Raw genomic sequence first — 16,871 nt, 5'->3', positions numbered from 1 at the left:
ATATTGCGGGGAACCCAAATGCTATTTTACGCAACGGGTTAAGAAATTATTTTGACTCAATATATCCGAATATTGGACTTCGTGATTTAGAAAAAGCGGCTAACATGCAACATAAAGAAGCATGTTATGCTTACGGATTAGTAATGTTCGCTTCTCACCAAAGTGAGAACAAGAACATCGGGCTACAACTATTAAACAAAACGTTCCCACAAGTGACGGACTCGGTAATTGGGGTAAGAAATGAGGTTTTTAGATTATTACGGGACTGTTGGACATTACGTAACCCTCGTCCCTTTGATGACGTTACAACACGCTGTCTTATCAACGGCCATAACGGTTATGTTGCACAAGACCAAGGATGGGAAGTAGTCCTAGTAAAACCAGAATGCATGACTTGTTTCTGGACGTATGAATTACGTGTCTTTATTGCCTTTGCCGAACGACTTGTGTACTAGCTAGAATTGTCTTCACAACTATCTTGTATCAAAGTTATTGTGTGCTATATTTCATGCTTTATGTAAAATAAGCGGTATTGTAAGTTTGTAAAATATTGTATAAAAGTTTGAACGCGAAATATTATTACAATCAGTTTTTCATATAGAATTGTAGTAGTTGAATTGTATATTAGCTACTAAGTATGAACTTAACGGGTAGGTACTACCCGAATTTAAACTTATAAAATGCTAATATGAAGAAAAAGCTTTTATAAATGAGTTCATATTATGCTACGAAATACTATTAACTACTCTTAATATTCTGTATGATTAACTTGTTCCATTTGACTATTTTGAAGGAAATGGCACCGACTACTCGACACACCGTGAATATGAATGAAGAGGAATTCCGTACTTTTCTAGCTTCAAACATAGCCGCAGTACAGGCTGCGCTACATACCAACAATAACCTTGGATCTAGCAGTACAGGAAATCGTGTAGGATGCACCTACAAAGAATTCACTGCCTGCAAACCTTTGGAATTTGATGGAACCGAAGGACCGATCGGATTGAAACGGTGGACCGAGAAGGTCGAATCGGTGTTTGCCATAAGTAAGTGTACTGAAGAGGACAAAGTGAAGTACGCTACGCATACCTTCACAGGTTCTACGTTAACATGGTGGAATACCTATCTAGAGCAAGTGGGACAAGACGATGCGTACGCACTACCGTGGTCAGCATTCAAGCACTTGATGAATGAGAAGTACCGTCCCAGAACCGAGGTCAATAAGCTCAAGACAGAACTTAGAGGGTTACGAACCCAAGGATTTGATATTACCACGTACGAAAGATGATTCACAGAATTGTGCCTATTGTGTCCGGGAGCATTCGAAGATGAGGAAGAGAAGATCGACGCGTTTGTGAAAGGATTACTGGAAAGCATCCAAGAAGATATAAGTTCACACGAGCCCGCCTCCATACAACAGGCATGTAGAATGGCTCACAAACTCGTGAACCAAATTGAAGAAAGAATTAAAGAACAGACTGCTGAAGAGGCCAATGTGAAGCAAGTCAAAAGAAAGTGGGAGGAAAACGGTGATAAGAATCACCAATACAACAACAACAACAATTACAACAATAATCGCAACAATTATCCCAACAATCGCAACATCAATCGCAACTACAACAAACGGCCCAACAACAACAACAACAACAACAACAGCAACTACAACAATCATCTCAACAACAATAATAACCGCAACAACAACAACAATCAGAAGCAGCTATGCCAAAGGTGTGAAAAGTATCACTCGGGGTTCTGCACCAAATTTTGCAACAAGTGTAAAAGAAATGGTCTTAGCGCGGCGAAGTGTGAGGTCTACGGACCAGGGGTTAATAGAACGAAAGGAACAAATGGTGTCGGAACGAGTAATGGCGGAGCAAGTAGTGTCGGAGCAAGTTATGCCAATGTAGTTTGTTATAAATGTGGAAAACCAGGCCACATTATTAGAAATTGCCCGAACCAGGAGAACACGAATGGACAAGGCCGTGGAAGAGTTTTCAATATTAATGCGGCAGAGGCACAGGAAGACCCGGAGCTTGTTACGGGTACGTTTCTTATTGACAATAAATCTGCTTACGTTTTATTTGATTCGGGTGCGGATAGAAGCTATATGAGTAGAGATTTTTGTGCTAAATTAAGTTGTCCATTGACGCCTTTGGATAGTAAATTTTTACTCGAATTAGCAAATGGTAAATTAATTTCAGCAGATAATATATGTCGGAATCGAGAAATTAAACTGGTTAGCGAAACATTTAAGATTGATTTGATACCAGTAGAGTTAGGGAGTTTTGATGTGATAATCGGTATGGACTGGTTGAAAGAAGTGAAAGCGGAGATCGTTTGTTACAAAAATGCAATTCGCATTATACGAGAAAAAGGAAAACCCTTAATGGTGTACGGAGAAAAGGGCAACACGAAGCTACATCTTATTAGTAATTTGAAGGCACAAAAACTAATAAGAAAAGGTTGCTATGCTGTTCTAGCACACGTCGAGAAAGTACAAACTGAAGAAAAGAGCATCAATGATGTTCCCGTCGCAAAAGAATTTCCTGATGTATTTCCGAAAGAATTACCGGGATTACCCCCACATCGATCCGTTGAATTTCAAATAGATCTTGTACCAGGAGCTGCACCAATAGCTCGTGCTCCTTACAGACTCGCACCCAGCGAGATGAAAGAACTACAAAGCCAATTACAAGAACTTTTAGAGCGTGGTTTCATTCGACCAAGCACATCACCGTGGGGAGCTCCTGTTTTGTTTGTCAAGAAGAAAGATGGTACATTCAGGTTGTGTATCGACTACCGAGAGTTGAACAAACTTACCATCAAGAACCGCTACCCACTACCGAGAATCGACGACTTATTTGATCAACTACAAGGCTCGTCTGTTTATTCAAAGATTGACTTACGTTCCGGGTATCATCAAATGCGGGTGAAAGAAGATGATATTCCAAAGACTGCTTTCAGAACACGTTATGGTCATTACGAGTTTATGGTCATGCCGTTTGGTTTAACTAATGCACCAGCTGTGTTCATGGACCTTATGAACCGAGTGTGTGGACCATACCTTGACAAGTTTGTCATTGTTTTCATTGATGACATACTTATTTACTCAAAGAATGACCAAGAACACGGTGAACATTTGAGAAAGGTGTTAGAAGTATTGAGAAAGGAAGAATTGTACGCTAAGTTTTCAAAGTGTGCATTTTGGTTGGAAGAAGTTCAATTCCTCGGTCACATAGTGAACAAAGAAGGTATTAAGGTGGATCCGGCAAAGATAGAAACTGTTGAAAAGTGGGAAACCCCGAAAACTCCGAAACACATACGCCAGTTTTTAGGACTAGCTGGTTACTACAGAAGGTTCATCCAAGACTTTTCCAGAATAGCAAAACCCTTGACTGCATTAACGCATAAAGGGAAGAAATTTGAATGGAATGATGAACAAGAGAAAGCGTTTCAGTTATTGAAGAAAAAGCTAACTACGGCACCTATATTGTCATTACCTGAAGGGAATGATGATTTTGTGATTTATTGTGATGCATCAAAGCAAGGTCTCGGTTGTGTATTAATGCAACGAACGAAGGTGATTGCTTATGCGTCTAGACAATTGAAGATTCACGAACAAAATTATACGACGCATGATTTGGAATTAGGCGCGGTTGTTTTTGCATTAAAGACTTGGAGGCACTACTTATATGGGGTCAAAAGTATTATATATACCGACCACAAAAGTCTTCAACACATATTTAATCAGAAACAACTGAATATGAGGCAGCGTAGGTGGATTGAATTATTGAATGATTACGACTTTGAGATTCGTTACCACCCGGGGAAGGCAAATGTGGTAGCCGATGCCTTGAGTAGGAAGGACAGAGAACCCATTCGAGTAAAATCTATGAATATAATGATTCATAATAACCTTACTACTCAAATAAAGGAGGCGCAACAAGGAGTTTTAAAAGAGGGAAATTTAAAGGATGAAATACCCAAAGGATCGGAGAAGCATCTTAATATTCGAGAAGACGGAACCCGGTATAGGGCTGAAAGGATTTGGGTACCAAAATTTGGAGATATGAGAGAAATGGTACTTAGAGAAGCTCATAAAACCAGATACTCAATACATCCTGGAACGGGGAAGATGTACAAGGATCTCAAGAAACATTTTTGGTGGCCGGGTATGAAAGCCGATGTTGCTAAATACGTAGGAGAATGTTTGACGTGTTCTAAGGTCAAAGCTGAGCATCAGAAACCATCAGGTCTACTTCAACAACCCGAAATCCCGGAATGGAAATGGGAAAACATTACCATGGATTTCATCACTAAATTGCCAAGAACTGCAAGTGGTTTTGATACTATTTGGGTAATAGTTGATCGTCTCACCAAATCCGCACACTTCCTACCAATAAGAGAAGATGACAAGATGGAGAAGTTAGCACGACTGTATTTGAAGGAAGTCATCTCCAGACATGGAATACCAATCTCTATTATCTCTGATAGGGATGGCAGATTTATTTCAAGATTCTGGCAGACATTACAGCAAGCATTAGGAACTCGTCTAGACATGAGTACTGCCTATCATCCACAAACTGATGGGCAGAGAGAAAGGACGATACAAACGCTTGAAGACATGCTACGAGCATGTGTTATTGATTTCGGAAACAGTTGGGATCGACATCTACCATTAGCAGAATTTTCCTACAATAACAGCTACCATTCAAGCATTGAGATGGCGCCGTTTGAAGCACTTTATGGTAGAAAGTGCAGGTCTCCGATTTGTTGGAGTGAAGTGGGGGATAGACAGATTACGGGTCCGGAGATTATACAAGAAACTACCGAGAAGATCATCCAAATTCAACAACGGTTGAAAACCGCCCAAAGTCGACAAAAGAGCTACGCTGACATTAAAAGAAAAGATATAGAATTTGAAATTGGAGAGATGGTCATGCTTAAAGTTGCACCTTGGAAAGGCGTTGTTCGATTTGGTAAACGAGGGAAATTAAATCCAAGGTATATTGGACCATTCAAGATTATTGATCGTGTCGGACCAGTAGCTTACCGACTAGAGTTACCTCAACAACTCGCGGCTGTACATAACACTTTCCACGTCTCGAATTTGAAGAAATGTTTTGCTAAAGAAGATCTCACTATTCCGTTAGATGAAATCCAAATCAACGAAAAACTTCAATTCATCGAAGAACCCGTCGAAATAATGGATCGTGAGGTTAAAAGACTTAAGCAAAACAAGATACCAATTGTTAAGGTTCGATGGAATGCTCGTAGAGGACCCGAGTTCACCTGGGAGCGTGAAGATCAGATGAAGAAGAAATACCCGCATCTATTTCCAGAAGATTCGTCAACACCTTCAACAGCTTAAAATTTCGGGACGAAATTTATTTAACGGGTAGGTACTGTAGTGACCCGAACTTTTCCATGTTTATATATATTAATTGAGATTGATATTTACATGATTAAATGTTTCCAACATGTTAAGCAATCAAACTTGTTAAGACTTGATTAATTGAAATAGGTTTCATATAGACAATTGACCACCCAAGTTGACCGGTGATTCACGAACGTTAAAACTTGTAAAAACTATATGATGACATATATATGGATATATATATATAGTTAACATGATACTATGATAAGAAAACATATCATAAAGTATATTAACAATGAACTACATATGTAAAAACAAGACTACTAACTTAATGATTTTTAAACGAGACATATATGTAACGATTATCGTTGTAAAGACATTTAATGTATATATATCATATTAAGAGATATTCATACATGATAATATCATGATAATATAATAATTTAAAATCTCATTTGATATTATAAACATTGGGTTAACAAAATTTAACAAGATCGTTAACCTAAAGGTTTCAAAACAACACTTACATGTAACGACTAACGATGACTTAACGACTCAGTTAAAATGTATATACATGTAGTGTTTTAATATGTATTTATACACTTTTGAAAGACTTCAATACACTTATCAAAATACTTCTACTTAACAAAAATGCTTACAATTACATCCTCGTTCAGTTTCATCAACAATTCTACTGGTATGCACCCGTATTCGTACTCGTACAATACACAGCTTTTAGATGTATGTACTATTGGTATATACACTCCAATGATCAGCTCTTAGCAGCCCATGTGAGTCACCTAACACATGTGGGAACCATCATTTGGCAACTAGCATGAAATATCTCATAAAATTACAAAAATATGAGTAATCATTCATGACTTATTTACATGAAAACAAAATTACATATCCTTTATATCTAATCCATACACCAACGACCAAAAACACCTACAAACACTTTCATTCTTCAATTTTCTTCATCTAATTGATCTCTCTCAAGTTCTATCTTCAAGTTCTAAGTGTTCTTCATAAATTCCAAAAGTTCTAGTTTCATAAAATCAAGAATACTTTCAAGTTTGCTAGCTCACTTCCAATCTTGTAAGGTGATCATCCAACCTCAAGAAATCTTTGTTTCTTACAGTAGGTTATCATTCTAATACAAGGTAATAATCATATTCAAACTTTGGTTCAATTTCTATAACTATAACAATCTTATTTCAAGTGATGATCTTACTTGAACTTGTTTTCGTGTCATGATTCTGCTTCAAGAACTTCGAGCCATCCAAGGATCCATTGAAGCTAGATCCATTTTTCTCTTTTCCAGTAGGTTTATCCAAGGAAATTAAGGTAGTAATGATGTTCATAACATCATTCGATTCATACATATAAAGCTATCTTATTCGAAGGTTTAAACTTGTAATCACTAGAACATAGTTTAGTTAATTCTAAACTTGTTCGCAAACAAAAGTTAATCCTTCTAACTTGACTTTTAAAATCAACTAAACACATGTTCTATATCTATATGATATGCTAACTTAATGATTTAAAACCTGGAAACACGAAAAACACCGTAAAACCGGATTTACGCCGTCGTAGTAACACCGCGGGCTGTTTTGGGTTACTTAATTAAAAACTATGATAAACTTTGATTTAAAAGTTGTTATTCTGAGAAAATGATTTTTATTATGAACATGAAACTATATCCAAAAATTATGGTTAAACTCAAAGTGGAAGTATGTTTTCTAAAATGGTCATCTAGACGTCGTTCTTTCGACTGAAATGACTACCTTTACAAAAACGACTTGTAACTTATTTTTCCGACTATAAACCTATACTTTTTCTGTTTAGATTCATAAAATAGAGTTCAATATGAAACCATAGCAATTTGATTCACTCAAAACGGATTTAAAATGAAGAAGTTATGGGTAAAACAAGATTGGATAATTTTTCTCATTTTAGCTACGTGAAAATTGGTAACAAATCTATTCCAACCATAACTTAATCAACTTGTATTGTATATTATGTAATCTTGAGATACCATAGACACGTATACAATGTTTCGACCTATCATGTCGACACATCTATATATATTTCGGAACAACCATAGACACTCTATATGTGAATGTTGGAGTTAGCTATACAGGGTTGAGGTTGATTCCAAAATATATATAGTTTGAGTTGTGATCAATACTGAGATACGTATACACTGGGTCGTGGATTGATTCAAGATAATATTTATCGATTTATTTCTGTACATCTAACTGTGGACAACTAGTTATAGGTTACTAACGAGGACAGCTGACTTAATAAACTTAAAACATCAAAATATATTAAAAGTGTTGTAAATATATTTTGAACATACTTTAATATATATGTATATATTGTTATAGGTTCGTGAATCAACAGTGGCCAAGTCTTACTTCCCGACGAAGTAAAAATCTGTGAAAGTGAGTTATAGTCCCACTTTTAAAATCTAATATTTTTGGGATGAGAATACATGCAGGTTTTATAAATGATTTACAAAATAGACACAAGTACGTGAAACTACATTCTATGGTTGAATTATCGAAATCGAATATGCCCCTTTTTATTAAGTCTGGTAATCTAAGAATTAGGGAACAGACACCCTAATTGACGCGAATCCTAAAGATAGATCTATTGGGCCTAACAAACCCCATCCAAAGTACCGGATGCTTTAGTACTTCGAAATTTATATCATATCCGAAGGGTGTCCCGGAATGATGGGGATATTCTTATATATGCATCTTGTTATTGTCGGTTACCAGGTGTTCACCATATGAATGATTTTTATCTCTATGTATGGGATGTGTATTGAAATATGAAATCTTGTGGTCTATTGTTACGATTTGATATATATAGGTTAAACCTATAACTCACCAACATTTTGGTTGACGTTTAAAGCATGTTTATTCTCAGGTGAATATTAAGAGCTTCCGCTGTTGCATACTAAAATAAGGACAAGATTTGGAGTCCATGTTTGTATGATATTGTGTAAAAACTGCATTCAAGAAACTGATTTCGATGTAACATATTTGTATTGTAAACCATTATGTAATGGTCGTGTGTAAACAGGATATTTTAGATTATCATTATTTGATAATCTACGTAAAGCTTTTTAAACCTTTATTTATGAAATAAAGGTTATGGTTTGTTTTAAAAATGAATGCAGTCTTTGAAAAACGTCTCATATAGAGGTCAAAACCTCGCAACGAAATCAATTAATATGGAACGTTTTTAATCAATAAGAACGGGACATTTCAGGTTATCCTCTGTGTAATCTTTAGCAATCTCAAGAGCCCTGTCCTCCTCATTATCTAGAGTACCAAAAGGATCTGGCCCTTCCTCCTCTTCTTCAATCACAATTTTCTTTTCCCACTCATTTAACTTCTCAGTCAAATCTTGATTCTGAGTTTGTAGAGATAAAATCTCTCCAGCTTGACTCCCCACATTCTTCTCAAGTTCATCTATTCTTATTTGCTATCTATCAACCAATTCTCTCATAGCAGACATCTCTGTTTCCCTTCTTTGTCTATCCTCCTCAGCAGCCTTTTGGAACTTTGCAAAATCCGATGTCAACTGAATAAGTCGTCGATTAACTATACAAGTCAAGTCACCAGTAACACCCTCAGGTCGCAGAGAAGATTGAACTTGTTGAGTAGGTGGTGTTTGTTGTTGTTGAGTGGGTGGAAGTTGAGTAGACCCACCAACATCAGCAGTAGGTTGAGTAGTTGGGGTGACCTTCGCTTGAGACTTTGTAGTTGAAGACGAACTTCCATCTTTGACCAAAATCCTCAAGCGCTTCTGTCTCTGTTTGGTAGACACCTTTGGAGCTTCAGCTAACTTCCTCTTTATCAAATTAACTTGACTGTCATCAAGAGTGTAACGACCCTGGATTTTCCAACGTTTATTTATTAATATTATTATTAATACTTGTGTTATATTGAATGTATCATTTATATACATTTACTTGTTACCATGATTGACTTTTAAATGCCCGAAACGTCTTTGTGACACACGTACATTATACGAATAATATTTTCAGATATTATTTACATTCATGATTGACTTTTATTAATCATTTTAATTAACTAAGGTTCTTAGTTAATTACTTGGGCTTTGTTGGATTATTTATTACATACTTGATCTTTTATTAATGGACTCATGATTAATGGACTTAAGAAGCCCACTCTACTCACCTTAATGGACTTATTAGCCCATTACACATGTAAGTATTACTTTAGAACTAAACTAGATGAATTAACTTGGTATGGAATCTAGTTACTTACACCTTTCCCATGCAAACACTCCTTGTAACCAACTTTTAAGACATTTACATGCAATAAACTAGTGGACTAATCCCTCCTCCCTCCCTCATTGAGAACCGTCGGCCTAGATGGCCCTTGGAGGGTGTTTTTGTTTCAATTTTTGTGATACTTATTCTCTAGTTTTACTTCACTTTCTCACACACACACATACTTGCATTTTTCTCTCAAACTTCTTCTCTCATTTTTGCTCTCTACTTGTAAGTATCTTAAGCTTCTTTCTCTCTTCTTTCCCTTGCCAAAACCGTAACCAAACACTCTCATCATCATCATTCTTTGTTTGTTGTTTACTTGTTCTTGTTATGGTTTACTTACTTGTCTTTGTTAGTTGTTACTTACTAGTTACAAGAATCAAACTACCTAGTGTAATTCTTCATATTATCTTGTTCATACAAGAACATACAAGAACAAAACTTTCTAGTTTATGTTCTACACTTAAAGTTTTAAAAGATTAAAGTTCATGTTGTAAAATCATAATTGTAATTCATGTTTGTAAACTTAAAGTTTACATTCTTAAAGATCAAGCCTTGGTTTGAATCTTTAAAGTATGAACAACCATGACTTGTTACTTGTTTAAATTAGTTTATTTCTTCATTTCCTAGCATCTTTAATTCATGATTATGGTTGTTGTTGGTCAAGTGTTAATAGTTAACTTTGATCTCATTTTTCTTGAACAAAAGTTAACTTGAAAGTTCAAGAACATGGAAGTGTAACTCTCTAGTTATAACTTCAAATACTTATGAAAGATCTAAGTTTCTATAGTTTATGGTCTACTTATTTTTGTCATAAACAAAAGCTTGAAAGCTTACATATACTTTACAAGATGAAAATCTAAGTTTTGTATCTTATGGTTTCATTAAAGTAAAGATTCAAGTGTTATTACTTAGGATTTAACTTAATAACTTTAGATCTAGACTTTTGGGTCTTGGATCTTCAAGATCAAACTAAGAACTATGTTCTACAGATTAGTTAGTTTACTTTCAAGTTTGTAGTTCAATATTACTTTTATATTTCATGTATGTGTTAAATCTAAGACTTTGATGCTACTTTGGTTCATCAAGACACTTGCAACACTTAATTGAGTTGTGCTACATATCTTAGACTTGCACTTGTGTTATGATGGTCAAAACTTGGTAAAGATGATGTAAACCCATCAACGAGTTGTACACTTGAAGCTACAAGCATCAAGGATGAGAACCGTGATGAACATCAAGCACCAAGAACCCACCGGAACACTCTTAGCTACTGTTTCTGGGTCTCATCAGTACCACCTGGGCTGCTGTAAAGATGATTTTCAGTTTCTCAGGTTGTGTAGATAACTTTTCATTTAAGACTCGTCTTAATCCGAGTTACGGTTTAGGATTTATGGCCCTCCGAGTGTCACTATGTCTTTTAACGTTGTGTTGAAAATTCTGACCTACTCGCACTTAGACCGTCGCCACGGTCAAACAAAGATGAGTTTGCTTCTGGAATTTTTACCACAACTAAAGAACTCATATACGGAGCCATGACGACTGGTCTCACCTTATTTCAGTAGGTATAGAGGCCGTGGTGACTGACCGAAGTCAGCCTTTGTTTTAAACTCTTTTCTAGAATGAAACTTACTTTACACCATTTGTTTGATGATGAATGATGATGACCTTTAAGACCTAATTTACATACATTTAAACCTATTGGGACGATTTACTGACTTAGTAAAATTTGACTTAGGTGGAGGACTTTCCGGACCTACATACTTGCTTACTTCCCGACTCAACTTTACTACTACTTTACCACTGTGAGTTATAGCATCCCTTTTTACTTTAACTATTTTGGGAACTGAGAATACATGCGCATTTTACGTTTTACATACTAGGCACGAGTACTTAAACTTTATATATGTGTGGGTTATACAACGGCATAAACATTCCGTTTAGCTCGGTAACGTTTAGTCATTGGTTTTTGAACCGGTGAACGCGAATCTTAGATATGGATCCATAGGGTTTGACATCCCTACTCGGGCTAGTAGCGCTAGCATTTAACGGGTGTTTAATACTTCGTAATACATACGCATTCGCCAGGTGTACTTTCAGGGGGTTATAAATGTTAAGTTAGTTACCAAGTGCCCACGGTTAAACATATACTTTACATACTATTTTGAAACGCTTGTTGAAGCACTGAAATCTCGTGGCCTACTTTACATACTGTTATACTTAAACTATAGCTCACCAACCTTTGTGTTGATGTTTTAAGCATGTTTTTCTCAGGTGCTTATGTAGTGACCCGAACTTTTCCATGTTTATATATATTAATTGAGATTGATATTTACATGATTAAATGTTTCCAACATGTTAAGCAATCAAACTTGTTAAGACTTGATTAATTAAAATATGTTTCATATAGACAAATGACCACCCAAGTTGACCGGTGATTCACGAACGTTAAAACTTGTAAAAACTATATGATGACATATATATGGATATATATATAGTTAACATGATACTATGATAAGTAAACATATCATTAAGTATATTAATAATGAACTACATATGTAAAAACAAGACTACTAACTTAATGATTTTTAAACGAGACATATATGTAACGATTATCGTTGTAAAGACATTTAATGTATATATATCATATTAAGAGATATTCATACATGATAATATCATGATAATATAATAATTTAAAATCTCATTTGATATTATAAACATTGGGTTAACAACATTTAACAAGATCGTTAACCTAAAGGTTTCAAAACAACACTTACATGTAACGACTAACGATGACTTAACGACTCAGTTAAAATGTATATACATGTAGTGTTTTAATATGTATTTATACACTTTTGAAAGACTTCAATACACTTATCAAAATACTTCTACTTAACAAAAATGCTTACAATTACATCCTCGTTCAGTTTCATCAACAATTCTACTCATATGCACCCGTATTCGTACTCGTACAATACACAGCTTTTAGATGTATGTACTATTGGTATATACACTCCAATGATCAGCTCTTAGCAGCCCATGTGAGTCACCTAACACATGTGGGAACCATCATTTGGCAACTAGCATGAAATATCTCATAAAATTACAAAAATATGAGTAATCATTCATGACTTATTTACATGAAAACAAAATTACATATCCTTTATATCTAATCCATACACCAACGACCAAAAACACCTACAAACACTTTCATTCTTCAATTTTCTTCATCTAATTGATCTCTCTCAAGTTCTATCTTCAAGTTCTAAGTGTTCTTCATATATTCTACAAGTTCTAGTTACATAAAATCAAGAATACTTTCAAGTTTGCTAGCTCACTTCCAATCTTGTAAGATGATCATCCAACCTCAAGAAATCTTTGTTTCTTACAGTAGATTATCATTCTAATACAAGGTAATAATCATATTCAAACTTTGGTTCAATTTCTATAACTATAACAATCTTATTTCAACTGATGATCTTACTTGAACTTGTTTTCGTGTCATGATTCTGCCTCAAGAACTTCGAGCCATCCAAGGATCCGTTGAAGCTAGATCCATTTTTCTCTTTTCCAGTAGGTTTATCCAAGGAACTTAAGGTAGTAATGATGTTCATAACATCATTCCATTCATACATATAAAGCTATCTTATTCGAAGGTTTAAACTTGTAATCACTAGAACATAGTTTAGTTAATTCTAAATTTGTTCGCAAACAAAAGTTAATCCTTGTAACTTGACTTTTAAAATCAACTAAACACATGTTCTATATCTATATTATATGCTAACTTAATGATTTAAAACCTGGAAACACGAAAAACACCGTAAAACCGGATTTACTCCGTCGTAGTAACACCGCGGGCTGTTTTGGGTTAGTTAATTAAAAACTATGATAAACTTTGATTTAAAAGTTGTTATTCTTAGAAAATGATTTTTATTATGAACATGAAACTATATCCAAAAATTATGGTTAAACTCAAAGTGGAAGTATGTTTTCTAAAATGGTCATCTAGACGTCGTTCTTTCGACTGAAATGACTACCTTTACAAAAACGACTTGTAACTTATTTTTTTGACTATAAACCTATACTTTTTCTATTTAGATTCATAAAATAGAGTTCAATATGAAACCATAGCAATTTGATTCACTCAAAACGGATTTAAAATGAAGAAGTTATGGGTAAAACAAGATTGGAGAATTTTTCTCATTTTAGCTACGTGAAAATTGGTAACAAATCTATTCCAACCATAACTTAATCAACTTGTATTGTATATTATGTAATCTTGAGATACCATAGACACGTATACAATGTTTTGACCTATCATGTCGACACATCTATATATATTTCGGAACAACCATAGACACTCTATATGTGAATGTTGGAGTTAGCTATACAGGGTTGAGGTTGATTCCAAAATATATATAGTTTGAGTTGTGATCAATACTGAGATACGTATACACTGGGTCGTGGATTGATTCAAGATAATATTTATCGATTTATTTCTGTACATCTAACTGTGGACAACTAGTTGTAGGTTACTAACGAGGACAACTGACTTAATAAACTTAAAACATCAAAATATATTAAAAGTGTTGTAAATATATTTTGAACATACTCTGATATATATGTATATATTGTTATAGGTTCGTGAATCAACCAGTGGCCAAGTCTTACTTCCCGACGAAGTAAAAATCTGTGAAAGTGAGTTATAGTCCCACTTTTAAAATCTAATATTTTTGGGATGAGAATACATGCAGGTTTTATAAATGATTTACAAAATAGACACAAGTACGTGAAACTACATTCTATGGTTGAATTATCGAAATCGAATATGCCCCTTTTTACAAAATATGTCCCGTTCTCATATAGAGGTCAAAACCTCGCAACGAAATCAATTAATATGGAACGTTTTTAATCAATAAGAACGGGACATTTCAGTTGGTATCCGAGCGTTGGTATTAGAGAACCAGAATTTTGCATTAGTGTGTCTTATCGAGTTTGTTAGGATGCATTAGTGAGTCGGGACTTCGACCGTGTTTACTTGAAAAATGATTGCTTAACAAATTTTGTTGGAAACTATATATTTTTAACATGTGAATATTATGTGATATATTAATCTCTTAATGCGTTTAATATTTTGTGATAGATGTCTACCTCTAGAACAAGTCCCATTGACTCACCTAATAATAATGAAGAGTCAAATGTAAATTGGAATGATTCGTGGACTGATTCACAAGTTCCCGAAGAGGAACCGGAAGAAGAGTCGGAACCGGAAGAAGAATCGGAACCGGATGAAGAAATAGAACCGGTGGGGGAAATAATAAAATGGTTAAGTAAAAGAAAATCCTCTACCAACCGACCAAGGTTAATTATGGTCAATGGTGTTTCCGCCAAGGAAGCTAAATATTGGGAGGATTACCGATTCTCCGATGAATCGGATTCTGGCGAGAATTCCGATGATGTTATAGAAATTACCCCAACTGAATTTAAAAAGGCAAAAGAAAATAATAAGGGAAAGGGCATAAAAATAGAGAAATCTAATTCCAACCCCGATGAACTTTATATGTATCGTCAACCCCCGAAGTCCTTAAGTTGTAACAATGACCCAGGAACCTCTAAACCACCAGATTTTTCTAAACCAATGTGGAAAACGACGGCTCGTATTAGGGGAACATCATATACCCCTAGAAACTTGGCAAAACGAACCAAAACCGAAGAAGAAGAAACAAGCGAGTCGGAATAAGATAGTTGTATTCGTGTGGTGTAATATATGTAATATAGTGTGCTTATGCTTTATGATATATGTAAAAATTGCTTGTATTAATAAGTATTTTTTTTATGAATCTAACTCTTGTCTATTTTACAGTATAAAAACACAAAATGGATAGACAACCCAATATTTTAAGAGACCTACCCGGAGACATGATTGATGAAATCTTGTCTAGAGTCGGTCAGAATTCTTCGGCACAACTATTTAAGGCGAGATCAGTTTGTAAGACTTTCGAAGAACGTTCCAAGAATGCCTTGGTTTATAAAAGGGTTTCGTTCGAAAGATGGGGGATATCACATTGGGAAATCCATAAGTTACGATGTGTTTACTTTGATGCATATATTGCGGGGAACCCAAATGCTATTTTACGCAATGGGTTAAGAAATTATTTTGACTCAATATATCCGAATATTGGACTTCGTGATTTAGAAAAAGCGGCTAACATGCAACATAAAGAAGCATGTTATGCTTTCGGATTTGTAATGTTCGCTTCTCACCAAAGTGAAAACAAGAACATCGGGCTACAACTATTAAACAAAACGTTTCCACAAGTGACGGAGTCGGTAATTGGGGTAAGAAATGAGGTTTTTAGATTTTTACGGGACTGTTGGACATTACGTAACCCTCGTCCCTTTGACGACGTTACAACACGATGTCTTATCAACGGCCATAACGGTTATGTTCCACAAGACCAAGGATGGGAAGTAATCCTAGTAAAACCAGAATGCATGACTTGTTTCTGGACGTATGAATTACGTGTCTTTATTGACTTTGCTGAACGACTTGTGTACTAGCTAGAGTTATCTTCACAACCATCTTGTATCAAATTTATTGTGTGCTATATTTCATGCTATATGTAAAATACGCGGTATTGTAAGTTTGTAAAATATTGTGTAAAAGTTTGAACGCGAAATATTATTATAATCAGTTTTTCATATAGAATTGTAGTAGTTGAATTGTATATTAGCTACTAAGTATGAACTTAACGGGTAGGTACTACCCGAATTTAAACTTATAAAACGCTAATATGAAGAAAAAGCTTTTATAAATGAGTTCATATTATGCTACGAAATACTATTAACTACTCTTAATATTATGTATGATTAACTTGTTCCATTTGACTATTTTGAAGGAAATGGCACCGACTACTCGACACACCGTGAATATGAATGAAGAGGAATTCCGTACTTTTCTAGCTTCAAACATAGCCGCAGTACAAGCTGCGCTACATACCAACAATAACCTTGGATCTAGCAGTACAGGAAATCGTGTAGGATGCACCTACAAAGAATTCAATGCCTGCAAACCTTTGGAATTTGATGGAACCGAAGGACCGATCGGATTGAAACGGTGGACCGAGAAGGTCGAATCGGTGTTTTCCATAAGTAAGTGTACTGAAGAGGAAAAAGTGA

The sequence above is a fragment of the Rutidosis leptorrhynchoides genome, chromosome 2, assembly GCF_046630445.1.
Source record: "Rutidosis leptorrhynchoides isolate AG116_Rl617_1_P2 chromosome 2, CSIRO_AGI_Rlap_v1, whole genome shotgun sequence".
Lineage (NCBI taxonomy): Eukaryota > Viridiplantae > Streptophyta > Magnoliopsida > Asterales > Asteraceae > Rutidosis > Rutidosis leptorrhynchoides.
The sequence above is the reverse complement of the archived record's forward strand: the minus strand, read 5'-3'. Positions refer to the sequence as shown.